The sequence below is a fragment of the Acanthopagrus latus genome, chromosome 19, assembly GCF_904848185.1.
Source record: "Acanthopagrus latus isolate v.2019 chromosome 19, fAcaLat1.1, whole genome shotgun sequence".
Taxonomy (NCBI): domain Eukaryota; kingdom Metazoa; phylum Chordata; class Actinopteri; order Spariformes; family Sparidae; genus Acanthopagrus; species Acanthopagrus latus.
The window spans coordinates 2,297,165-2,310,172 of NC_051057.1; positions in this window are offsets into that span (position 1 = coordinate 2,297,165).

The window sequence follows — 13,008 nt, forward strand, 5'->3', positions numbered from 1 at the left end:
AATTTTAGCAGTACGGTTACTGAACATGAATCATGTCCTCTGCCCTGGCTGAGTGAGAGACACAGCACCACTTGCAGCACAGTACGTGAACGAGAATCACGTCCTCAGCGTCAGTTCTCTGCCTGCAGTAGGTTCACGAATCATGAACGAATCACAGGGCGAACGTGGTTCACGTCCTGGCGTCCCTCGTTCGCGACGACCTGCTGAGGACGTGAATCATGTTCGCACTGTCACTGAATCAGCGTGAACGTGAATCGCGTTTGCGAATGTGAGTGACGGCAGCTGCTGAGAATCACGTTTGCGAATGTGAGTGACTTTTACTGTGCAGTAAAATCATTTAAGATGATGCTACATGGATGTTAGCAACACAGCGCTAATTTTAGCAGTATGGTTACTGAATGTGAATCATCTCCTCTGCCCTGGGTGAGTGACACAGCACCATTTTCAGCACAGTATGTGTACGAGAATCACGTCCTCAGCATCAGTTCTCTGCCTGCAGTAGGTTCGCGAATCATGAACGAATCACAGTGTGAACGAGAATCATGTCCTCACAGTTCTCTGTGTGAGTTGCGGCGGTTCCACTGGCTGAGCTCAACTGAACTGAGAAAGAAACGAATCAGTCCATGAAGTAGTCCCGTTCACTTCGTTCACTGAAAAGATTTGTTCATTCGAACGACACGTTCGCGACTGACACAACACTAGAGTCCAATGGTCTAAAAACAAATTAGCTTGCATTTATCCTGGCACTCATCCAAATTGTGATTGGTGCCACCTAGGAACAGCTAACCTCAGTCAAACGTTTTTGTCCTTTCTCTGCTTTGGAAGTCTGTATTTGTCTGGGGGCCTGCCCACTACCAACTCGCTGCAACCCTATCTCATTTAACATGTGGCTTTTCTCACACTTCTAGCAAGGTTCTGTTTCCCCCCTCCCATACTCATTGGATAAAGGATGTTGATGGACATTTTTTTGTAAATTTGGCAACCCTTTCTAGACTATGTCCAGTACCTTCAGCTGGAGGGTGCGCCTACTGGCCATTTCCCTCGGGAAAGCCATTTTCAGATGGGGTAGCGCACCTTGCAGCTGGTGTGGGAGCGACATTTGAGCTACACAGAAACTGCACATAGGGAATTTGCTGCAACTGGACTTAGACTTTTATTGTGATTTTACACTGCTGCTAAGTAACATTTTGTCATTTTTCATTAAGCTATGGCATTGTCAGGGACCAAGCTGTAAGGAACGGAACACAGGAACAATTACCCTCTCGGGTAATATAGATGAATACAATGTTGCCACAGACTTGGCGGAGTAATATTTTGAGTAATGAGTCAGGCCTGCTGTCATGCTGATTTGAGCACGGTCTAAATCAATTGCTAAATCTAAATCAGATTGCTTGGTCGGAACTACTCGTTGTATAATTAAGCAATATTACCCGAGAGGGTGTGCTTTTAAAGTCATTTGAGCACGACAGTGATGCGGTTTCGCCATTCGCCCGCTTGCTGATCATCCATCCCCGCATGCTTATCTCAAGCTCCTCGTTAGCCTTCTTCCTCCCTCCACCAGACAGCCTGACCCTGTTGCTTATTTTTTCGCCAATCTCTCACTCTCTTGGGGTCAACAGAGAAACGTATTTTCCAAGTTTTGCTCTACATACACTATATTACCAAAAGTATTCGCTCACCCATTCAAATGATCAGAATCAGGTGTTCTAATCACTTGGCCTGGCCCCAGGTGTATAAATTCAAGCACTCAGGCATGCAGACTGTGAAACAAGACATTTGTGAAAGAATGGGCCGCTCTCAGGAGCTCAGTGAATTCCAGCGTGGAACTGTCATAGGATGCCACTTGTGCAACAAATCCAGTCGTGAAATTTCCTCGCTCCTAAATATTCCACAGTCAACTGTCAGCTCTATTATAACAAAATGGAAGCGTTTGGGAACAACAGCAACTCAGCCACGAAGTGGTAGGCCACGTAAAGTGACGGAGAGGGGTCAGCGGATGCTGAAGCGCATAGTGCAAAGAGGTCGCCGACTTTCTGCACAGTCAATTGCTAGAGAGCTACAAACTTCATGTGACCTTCAGATTAGCCCAAGTACAGTACGCAGAGAGCTTCATGGAATGGGTTTCCATGGCCGAGCAGCTGCAGCCAAGCCACACATCACCAAGTGCAATGCAAGGCGTCGGATGCAATGGTGTAAAGCACGCCGTCACTGGCCTCTAGAGCAGTGGAGACGCGTTCTCTGGAGTGATGAATCACGCTTTTCCATCTGGCAATCTGATGGACGAGTCTGGGTTTGGAGGTTGCCAGGAGAACGGTACATTTCAGATTGCATTGTGCCAACTGTGAAATTTGGTGGAGGAGGAATTATGGTATGGGGTTGTTTTTCAGGAGCTGGGCTTGGCCCCTTAGTTCCAGTGAAAGGAACATTGAATGCTTCAGGATACCAAAACATTTTGGACAATTCCATGCTCCCAACCTTGTGGGAACAGTTTGGAGCGGGCCCCTTCCTCTTCCAACATGACTGTGCACCAGTGCACAAAGCAAGGTCCATAAAGACGTGGATGACAGAGTCTGGTGTGGATGAACTTGACTGGCCTGCACAGAGTCCTGACCTGAACCCGATAGAACACCTTTGGGATGAATTAGAGCGGAGACTGAGAGCCAGGCCTTCTCGACCAACATCAGTGTGTGACCTCACCAATGCGCTTTTGGAAGAATGGTCAAAAATTCCTATAAACACTCTCCTCAACCTTGTGGACAGTCTTCCCAGAAGAGTTGAAGCTGTAATAGCTGCAAAAGGTGGACCGACATCATATTGAATTCTATGAGTTAGGAATGGGATGGCACTTCAGTTCATAGAATGAGTAAAGGCAGGTGAGCGAATACTTTTGGTAATATAGTGTATTTTACGGCCGAAAGTTTGAATTTCAAGCCGTACTTTTTATTTTTTTGATCCAGCTCTGACAGTTAATATGTTGCCATGGAGATGGATACAATATGTCTTGTATAGTCAGGTTAAAACTGAAAGAATGAGGCAGTCTGACATTTGCTACATCGTTGTGACAGTCTTAAGTTAAAAGTAGGTAGATTCTGGCACTGCAAGAGAGGTGATATTGCTAGTTCCAACATGCTTTTCATTTATTTGGCAAAGACAGTTATCTTTAACAAATGCTAACCAATAGTTATACACTGTCACTAATGTAATGTAGTGGGCAGTCACAGTCAGGAAACTTTCAGTAGCCCTGGAGTAGAGCTGGTAAACATGGTTCCTTTTAAGGATACGGAGGAAGTCTAACCCAAAGACTTCACTCGCTCGTCTGCTACTGAACTGCTTCAGACCGTAGCCGGCTGTTTGCTCTCCTGCTTGCATCTAAGCTCGCTAGTGTTGTGTCACTCGCGAACGTGTTGTTCGAACGAACAAATCTTCTCAGTGAACAAAGTGAACGGGATCACTTCTTGGACTGATTCGTTCCTTTCTCAGTTCAGTTGAGCTCAGCCGCGATCATGCCAGCCGGGACTAGAACTGCCGCGACTCACTCAGAGGACTGTCAGGACGTGAATCTCGTTCACCCTGTGATGCGTTCATGATTCGTGAACCTACTGCAGGCAGAGAACAGACGCTGAGGACGTGATTCTCGTTCACATACTGTGCTGAAAGTGGTGCCGTGTCTCTCACTCAGCCAGAGGAGATGATTCACATTCAGTAACTGTACTGCTAAAATTAGCGCTGTGATGCTAACATCCGTGTAGCATCATGTTAAATGATTTTACTGTGCACAGAGGACACTTTCATCGTGTAATAATTTTACTGCATGTATACCACTCAGAGCAGCGCTGCGTCTCCCGCGAATGATTGTGTACTATAGTCCCTGAACGCACCGTCCCTCAGTAAGTGAACGTGAATCTCAGGGCTGCTTATCAGTTCAGGGAGTTGGAGAGCAGTGAGCGATTCGGTGAACGAACCTTTGAACAAATCATTTTACTGAACGAATTCTAGAGATTCAGTTAAGTAAAAAGAACTGCCGTTCCCATTGCTGAAGCTCGCAAGCTAGCTAGCTAGTGATCCGCGATGCCGGAAACACAGCCGACTGGTAGCTCTTCTTCTTGTTTACTTGTGGTTGGCATCCAGCTCAGTGCCGCCACCTGCTGCTCTGGAGTGTACACACTTCGCCTCCTTAGTAAATGAGAAAAAGAAGTTGCGCGTGCCTATGAACCGAGCGGTACACACGCGTCCTGAACCATGTCAAGCGTACCGAATTTTTTTGATGAACTGTACCACCCCTAATATATATATATATATATATATATATATATATATATATATATATATATATATATATACCATCACAGGCATCTATCAGTATTTATTTGGTTGATACCAGCTTTTGTTGTCATGTAAATAGTAATAAACCCCATTTTAATGTGATTTCAAACCAAACAACAAAAACAGTGTGCAGCATTCACTGCAAAACAGAAACTTTAACATGACATGTTGCCAACAAATCAGCAGCATCTGGAGCGGACATAAAACTACAGAAGGCTTCAGAATTGTCCCTGTGTGTTCCCTCGCCTCATGACAGTCATCACTTCAAAACAGAACCGGGATACAACAGGTTGTGGATTATGACTTTAATGAAGCATTAATATGTTTCCACCACCTCCGGCTTCCACTGCTGTTCACTGAGAGAGGAAGGTATGAGGGATAGAGAGAAAGAAAGAGAAAGGACAGAAGAGTAACACGGGAGGAGAGGGGCGTGGGGCTGGGTGGGGGAGTGTACTTGCATCTCCTCCAGTTGAGCAGGCTCTGGAGGTTTAAATGATTGTCGTGGGGTTGACGTCTGCTGAAATCATATTAAACAACAGCTTGTCTTCAGAAATAAGCTGCAGGGCTATTGGTTTACTCTCAATCTCCTTCCCTCGCTTCTTCTTCTATCCCCATTTGGAGTGTGTGTGTGTGTGTGTGTGTATGTGTGTCTGTTTTTGTGCGCATGTGTCTGTGGATGAATGTGCTGCATGAATGTGTATTTATTTCTACATTTGTGAGTTCTTGTCTGTTTTTTGTGCTTCTGTGTGTTTGTGTGTGTGTGTGAGCGCGCGCTACAGTGTAAGTGTTATGGGCTTTTTCCAAATACACACAGTGACTCCCATGTGCCCGGCTATTGATTTAGAAATGACCGGCCTGCTCACTCACACCATCTGCTCTGCTAACGAAGAACGACAGAGAGAAGGAGAGAAACAGTGAATGAGATATTCTTCCAGTCTCTTTCTGTGCAGCATTTGAAAGTGACACAAGCAACGAAAAGAAAGGGCAAAAAAAAAAAAAAAAAAGGACAGACTGTGGCATCTGTGTGTCTGTCTGTGTGTGTGAGCTGTTTCTACGGACAGGTCAGAATACAGAAGAAATAGATCAAATGTTTTACTTTGGAAAGCTGTCATGTCTGAAATAGATCAGACAGTGTTTGATACAGGATATTGACACTAGCATTTCCTTTTTTCCTTCCTCTTTGTCATCATGACAAAAATGACTACAGCTCTACACCCCATTACCACCTGGTCTTAACCTAGTATGGCCATTGTGTTTACCTCGAACGCTTCTCACAATCTTTCTTGTAGTTTCATTTAGATTCTTGTAGTATTTTGAGAATATCTGATACATATACGTTGGGCAAAGTTATATAACTCAGCAGTCTTGCTGTCCATGTGATGGTCTTCTGGTCCATGTGGTTGTACCTTTTTTCCTCTTCTCTTGCAGGTACAAGTAATTGGTTGGCTTGGCTGTCTAGTTTAGCTGACTGGGAGCACCTCAGTCTGTCTCACCACATGTAGACATTTGGCTTAAACCTGCCACTGAGTGCCTATTTAAGGCAACAATTGCCACTGTTCAACATTATTCCTCATGTTACTATTTTCACAGTGCCTGTCTCTATAACATCTTTCTTTGAGCTAGGCCAACCTACATGTTGAAAATGGCAAGTTACCCTAATATCAAACAGTTGGCGATTTGAGGGGGGTGAGGGGGGATGCCATCCTTATTTTTAGCAATATGACCAAAATGAGTCCCCTCCGCCGGCCTGCCACCCCTCTTTGGTGACGGACATGATGGACTCTGGCTCTGGACCTGGACATATAGCCGATAAAGTATTGAGAATTATTACATTTTGAAAAAGAGTTCCTATTTTAACCAGTTCTTAGCAGCCCAGGAAGCCCTGTCCAGTGAGCGAGGTGAATGGCTGGGCCTGCTATAGCCACAGACACTAGATTTTTTTTTTTCTTTTGTCAGAGCATTTGATACATTGATATTGATACTGTTCGGATGTTAAGAGATCTTCAATGAATATAACATAATGTTTCTAGAAATACTTGTCAACCCTTCCTTTAAATCTGAAGCAAATACAGGAAATGTAAAGTTTGCAGAGCAACAAAACAGGCCTCTTTACTAAAATATGATAAAACAGCATTATAAAACAGAGGGGATTGGAATTACAGGCCTGTATCAGATAAAGCCTCAGTTTTCTCTTGATGCTCAGTTGCTTAAACAGTTCCCCACAGACAGTCAGTGTAGGGTCTTAAACTTTGTAGCCCAGTGCATCAATTGTAATCCTATTGTAATCCTGGATGTAAACTACGCTTCAGTAGTTTTCATGTCAGGTGCTGCTGTGGCCCCTCCGGTCCATATCAGAGACCACTGCTCATCTGGAAACACATTTTTTTAGCTGATAAAAGAGCCTGTGGGTGGTATAGTTTGTGTGAGTTCTGACATTCCTATATGTCTGCGTGTGTTTATGCGTGTGAGTATCAATAGAGATGCCACATACAGGTTGGAAAAGTGTGTTTTATCCCCTTTGACAGGCTGTGTTGAATATTGCATGGATCCCGTGGCATTAGCTGTTAAAGGCTGTAGGTACGTTCCATGTAATATTCATTCAGCACAGCCTGTACAGGATCAGCAGCACGCACCATAATAAGCTTCATATTTACATCCATTCACATTCACAATGAGCAAATACACAAGCATGATGAAAGATGTATTAAAGTTAAGAGGTATGATGTTGCATGCTAATGTCACACACACACACAGATTCATACAAAAAACAAAGAATACTGCCAACAAAGTGCACAACACACACTGAGAGCATAAAGCAACGTGTGTTGTTTGTTTCTTCTTTCTCTCTTGCTTTTCACTCTCTTCTGCTGCCTCCCTTCTCCTCCCTCCTTCCTCCCCCAGTGGACGTCTCTCTGCAGCTTGTTATCCGTCGGCGTGAGGCGGAGTGTGACAGTGTGATAATCCATGCCGATGTGTGCCGCTGACCCTGTGATGTGCTGCAAGACCTCCCTGCCTCTGTGTGTGTGTGTGTGTGTATCTGTCTGAATGTGTGTCTACGCTGCTTTTAACATTTAATGTTGCTTGGATGTTTGTTCATTATGTGTGTGTGTGTGTGCGCGCGTGTGTGTGTGTGTAAGTGCTTACGTGTGTGCGTACATGAGTGTGCATTATGATGTACGGCTGTATCCGGATGCCTCTTTTCTTGTTGCTTATCAGGCGCGCGGGCCAATGCATATGTTACTTCAATCATCCAGGATGTGAGGGGAGTCGCTGTTTGATATCCAATATAAGCAGTGTGAGACTTTCACATTTAGCACAGTTCACACACATGATGATTTGCAGTTATCTTTAACATGTGGCTCAGTCAACCACAGGGGAAGAGGAGGATGCCACTCTAGTCAGTCAAATTTATCAGCTTGCTGATACAGCAGTCGTATCTCAAATGGAATGTTTGCATTCAAAATATGTTTTTTTTTTTTTAACGAACAATAATGCCAAAGCATTTATTTTGATGTTCCTGCAAAATAAGCGCCATCATGTTTTTCAACCACAGATTCCTTTAGAACAAACGTATGGCAGCAGAAGTGTGACAGGTATGGTTAACAGACCATTCCTAACCAGGCTACATGTATAACCAGGCTACATGTATACTGACACAGACTATTAGCTTGAGACTGGTTTTTCCATCATCATGCATGTTGTAAGCAAAGCAGAGACCATTTGTTGTAAAGGGCAAGGCCACCAATTTTAATAAGTGTGTGTACAAGTCTTGGTTTATCCTATTGCATATATGTGAAAAAAGCAGCATATAGCCTTTGTGGCTCCAGAGGAAGCTGCATGATATCTGATGAACTGCCTCCAGTGATGTCACCCCGTGACATCGTGGGTTCTGTGGGTATCAGATTTTGAAAAGAAGGAGGAATGTATGGAATATAAAAGGTGATACCTCTGGTTCTGCTGAAACAACATCATGAGTCCAGACGCATCAACACACCTGCATTGTTGGAGACTGAACTCCATTCATCCTTATGAAAGCTGCTTAGATGCACAAGAAGGCAAACATGCCAGTAAGAAAATATCTGTGCAGTGATCACTGCAGTGCCATCCACAAACTTTAGGATGATGCGGTCCTTGTGTTTGTTATCGGTGACTGGATTGAAGGCGGAGCTGTAGTCCACAAATAGAGTCCTGATGTCTGAGTCTTTATTTTCCAGGTGGGAGAGGCAATAGTGGAGAACAGCAGTGAAAGCATCTGAGGTAGACATGCTGAGCTGATAGGCATACTGCAGGGTGACCAGGGTGTCCAGTATGCTGTTCTGAATGTGGGAAAGCACCACTCTCTCAAAATGTTTCATAATGATTGGAGTGAGTGTTACTGGCCTATAATCATTCAGGCAGGTGAGCTGGCTCTTCTTGGGATGGGGGACGATGGTTGTGGTCTCGTGGTCTTGTCTTGAGGCAGGAGGGAACGGTGCTGTGGCTGAGGGAAAGGTTGAAGGTGGATGTGAGAACATCAGCCAGCTCGTCGGCGCGTGCTCTGAGAACCCGGCCACGGTTACTGTCTGGTTCAGCTGCCTTTCAGGGGTTGGTGTTCCTCAGGACTCTATGTACCTGGCCTGATGAGACGGTTGGTGGAGGGTTAGGGGGGTCCAGGTATGTGTGTGCCTCCTCTCTGTGGTGTGGCTTGAGGTCAGCGGTAGAACACAAGCCGTCCAGCTTCTCTCTGCACTGCCGCTGTGAAGAAAGTTGGTTGACCACCGACCTGCTGCAGACAAACTCAGAGCTCAGTCTGAGCTTTCATATGTTTAGCAGATGCTCTGATATCCAGACAAGGTTACATTCGAGAAATTGGAAAGTTTGACAGAAGGCTGAAAGTAAGTCCACAGCAGTCAACCAGTTATGTGCCCGTACCTTTTACATAAATGTGTGCTGCTTGCATGTCATTCCTAGTTTTTTCCTCGACTATGTTGTTGCTGCATCTTGTCTCGCTTTCTGTGGATCACAAGAGTTTAGTCCATGAATTTGTTTCCTTACAGAATTTCAAATGTTGCACATATTGTATAACCAGTCAGTCTAACCGATGAGCATTTAGATTTTTGCATAATCCAATAGTATATAGTAAAAAGTATTTTGATTGATGTGTTTAATTTGCGTGATTTGCCAAAGCTGACCTCACATAATCTCACATATGGTTTTCCAGCTACATCAGAGTTTCTGTCTATCATGATATAAAGTCAAGTATTCTGTATATCCATAGTGCCCACTCATAACACATTAAAATACATCTGGTCTATAACACATTTAACAATTGCATTTGAAGATATTAAGTCCAGAAGTCAGAGTCAGTCCATCCTGTATAATTTGTGTGTGAATTTAACCCCCTTTGTACACTGTAGGACAATTTGTAAGTGGAAGTGCTGGACAGTTTGACATTAATATGAACTTAATTTTAGGTCAGGCATTTAGGTAAAAACTAATATTCATGCTGCCATACTCTCCTAATTTTTCCTCTGAAGTTTCCTGGAAAAAATTTGGAGAGTCATGTGGTACTAATTATAGATGGATTGGAATTTGGGCAAAACAACGCTCCAGTTTTCATTTCATTTTCATTCATGAATTGTAGTCATGACTTATTAATTGTTGGAAACTTTATCATTCATATATTCTAAATATCTTTGTTTCTTGCCTGTGGACAAACATTACATGTGCATGTTGCTGCCTCATTGTGTTTACTTAGACAAACAATTCTCTGGAATTCATTCACCTATTGTCTCTCAGTCTCTGTTTTCACAATCATTTCTACCCAGTTACATTGTTTATTTCAGGGAACTATATCGAAAGAGTTTGTTCTCTGGAGCTTATGTGCAAGCAATATCTATAACATATCTGTATAGCACGAGCAAGGCATTCAACTCATTAGCACACTAAATATTTTTAGTGATTATTTGCAATATTCTGCAGATCTGTGCTGCAACACATATCAGGACCACTGACAAGCTTTTACTCTGAATGACTCAGGGGTCATCCATTGTCAAAATCGTTGCACATATACATATGCCTGTAGGTAATTAAAAATGCCATCTTTGATATGGATTCATTTGGATTTGGATGTGAATTGCATTTGAACATGAACATGCATTTGAAGGAACTGATCATTTGTTTTTGTTTCGCTGTTCCCGCCCTGAGATCGCTGCAGCAGTTCCCTCTCATTCTTACGTTACCTTTTAAACTATAACACCACTGATGGAGCGTTTTAAAGATTCAGTTTCACTTGTTACAAATTACTGTCCATCTCACACACTTCACTGTGATGACTGAATTGAAATAGAATGCACAACTTTACATTTGAGCTAATTAAGAGAACATGTACACACATGTTCGCACACAGAACACACGTGAAGCAAACTGAAAAGTGATAGAAATGTGGTTATGGTTATTATTGTCATGGAAACCAGCTGACAGCAAGCATAAAGCAGCCTCTCTCTCTCTCTCTCTCTCTCTCTCTCTCTCTCTCTCTCTCTGCTGGCTGAAAGTAAAGGTATTACTCTGTTGGACTGGTTCCAAGCATTCACTCACACAAAAGCAGCAACACACACAGCACAGCGTGCTGAAATTTCCATACAGTTATGCACACACATGCACGCACACACAGACACACAAATGCTGCACACATACACTCAAACACGCTTCTTGTCCACACCTGCAGTGAACATATAGCCAGAGCTCCCTCTGCTGGTCGTAAATGCTACTGCAGCTGCCAAACCTGACTTCTCCACACCACCACAGTCAGCAACAGCAGCGACGTGACTGTCATCGTCAAACCGCATGATTTCACCTCAGTGCAGATAACCATAAAAAAAAAAAAAAAACTTCTATAACCCTTATATATGCGTTAAGGTTGGAAAATTCCTCTTCGTCCACACTGTGCGACAATAACATGGGTGTGTCTGTGTGCATCAGCTCGTCCAAGAGCTTAGTTAAAGTTGGATTTGCAGTGAGTTAAACCTCAAACTCTGTGACTTTGTGTTTTATAACCACACCATTCCATCAAATAAGAATATTGTACGTCTTCTACATTGTTTACACATTACACGCACACGTTGTAAACATTGTGAAATGCTGTATAATGTTTTTTCTTGATGTTAAGCAGTTTGTGTACAGGTTACACAAATAGCTTATTCGGCAGAGCATGCACCCAGTGTACAGAGACTGCAGTCGTCGCCACAGCAGCTCAGGGTTTGAATCCCGACCTGCGACCCTTTGCTGCATGTTGTCCCCTCTCTCCCCTTTATCACAATTTCTGTCTCTCTTCAGCTATACATTCAAATAAAGCCATTAAAAAAGGCAACAACACAACTAATAATAATTTAAATGGTTGTGGAAGGCTCGGCACAGCAAACTTCAGCCTATATCTTTTGTTATGTAGAAAGTCTTACTTTGTGCTTGCAATGTTTTTATGTTGTTGCCTTTTTTTATTTCCTCCCCCTAAACATTTCCTAAAATAATTACGGATTAGTTCATATGTGTTTAATTTAAGATCCACAATGTTTTTGTCGGATTACTTGTTACTATTCCCTTCTTTAGTCTTCTCTCAATTTGACCTTTTTCGAATGTTGATTCTCAGTCTAATTAGTCTACTTGTTGCCATAGCAACTTTTGAATAGTTACACTTTCTTACCGCAAAATGTTTTGCAGTCATTTTGTTAAAGTCTTGGAACAAAAATATAATTCTTACCGACACATTTATGTGTTATTTTCGTAATTCTAGAAAAAAAAAAACAAAAAAAAAAACACAGGCAACCTATAAGGGAGAGCTTTAGTGGAAGCGTGAAGAGGTTTCATTCAACCTGCCACGGAATTGTTCAAGTGGATTTGATTTGCACCATAATGTGAACTCTCTGTGATTTGAATATTCTGTAAGTGTGAGATGAAGACATGCAGTTAAGAACAAAAGAAACCCAGTCACATTTCTACCGAGCTGATCTTAGTACAGAATCATTCAATACTGCTGCACAAACAGAAACCTGCTCACACTGACAGGAACACAATTATCACACATGGATAATCTCTTTCATAGACACACACAAACACAAACTGTATACACAGGTCCGTTTCTGTCTTTTTGGGGGCCCTAAGCAAGATGCTATGCTATTTTGTCAAACTGGATAGATTCCTAACCTGAAAACCTTTTCAAATTAAAATCAAACATCTTAAATTTACCCACCATAGCAAGTGGAACTGATAGAAAATGCTAAAAGAAGGTAAACAATAAGGATCCTTTATAGGTCAATAAGTGAAACTGATGCAATGTTCCTCAAAAATGTTTATTTTAAATTGCAAATCATTTTTAAACTTAAACATCCTGGTCCGGTGGAGCTGAAGGCGGCCGTGCTGCTTCCTGGTCTGCGGCTCCAATTTCAAACCAGACGAATAGGTTAGTTTTGACGCCATGCCGCGACTGACCAGTACCGGCGGCTGAGCGCAACTCGCCTTGCCTCCCCTCACTTAGTAGTAGTGGTTGTCATAGCAACGCGGCACAGTAGAGACCGGGTCTGATCGATCAGTGTGCGTCCGTATCGCCTAGGCTCACGGAGGTGCTACAAAAAAAAGTTGCCAGGTACTTTTCACACCTTTTCCATCGGTTAACTCCTCAGACATTGAGGCTGGATTTGCAACTTGAAGGGG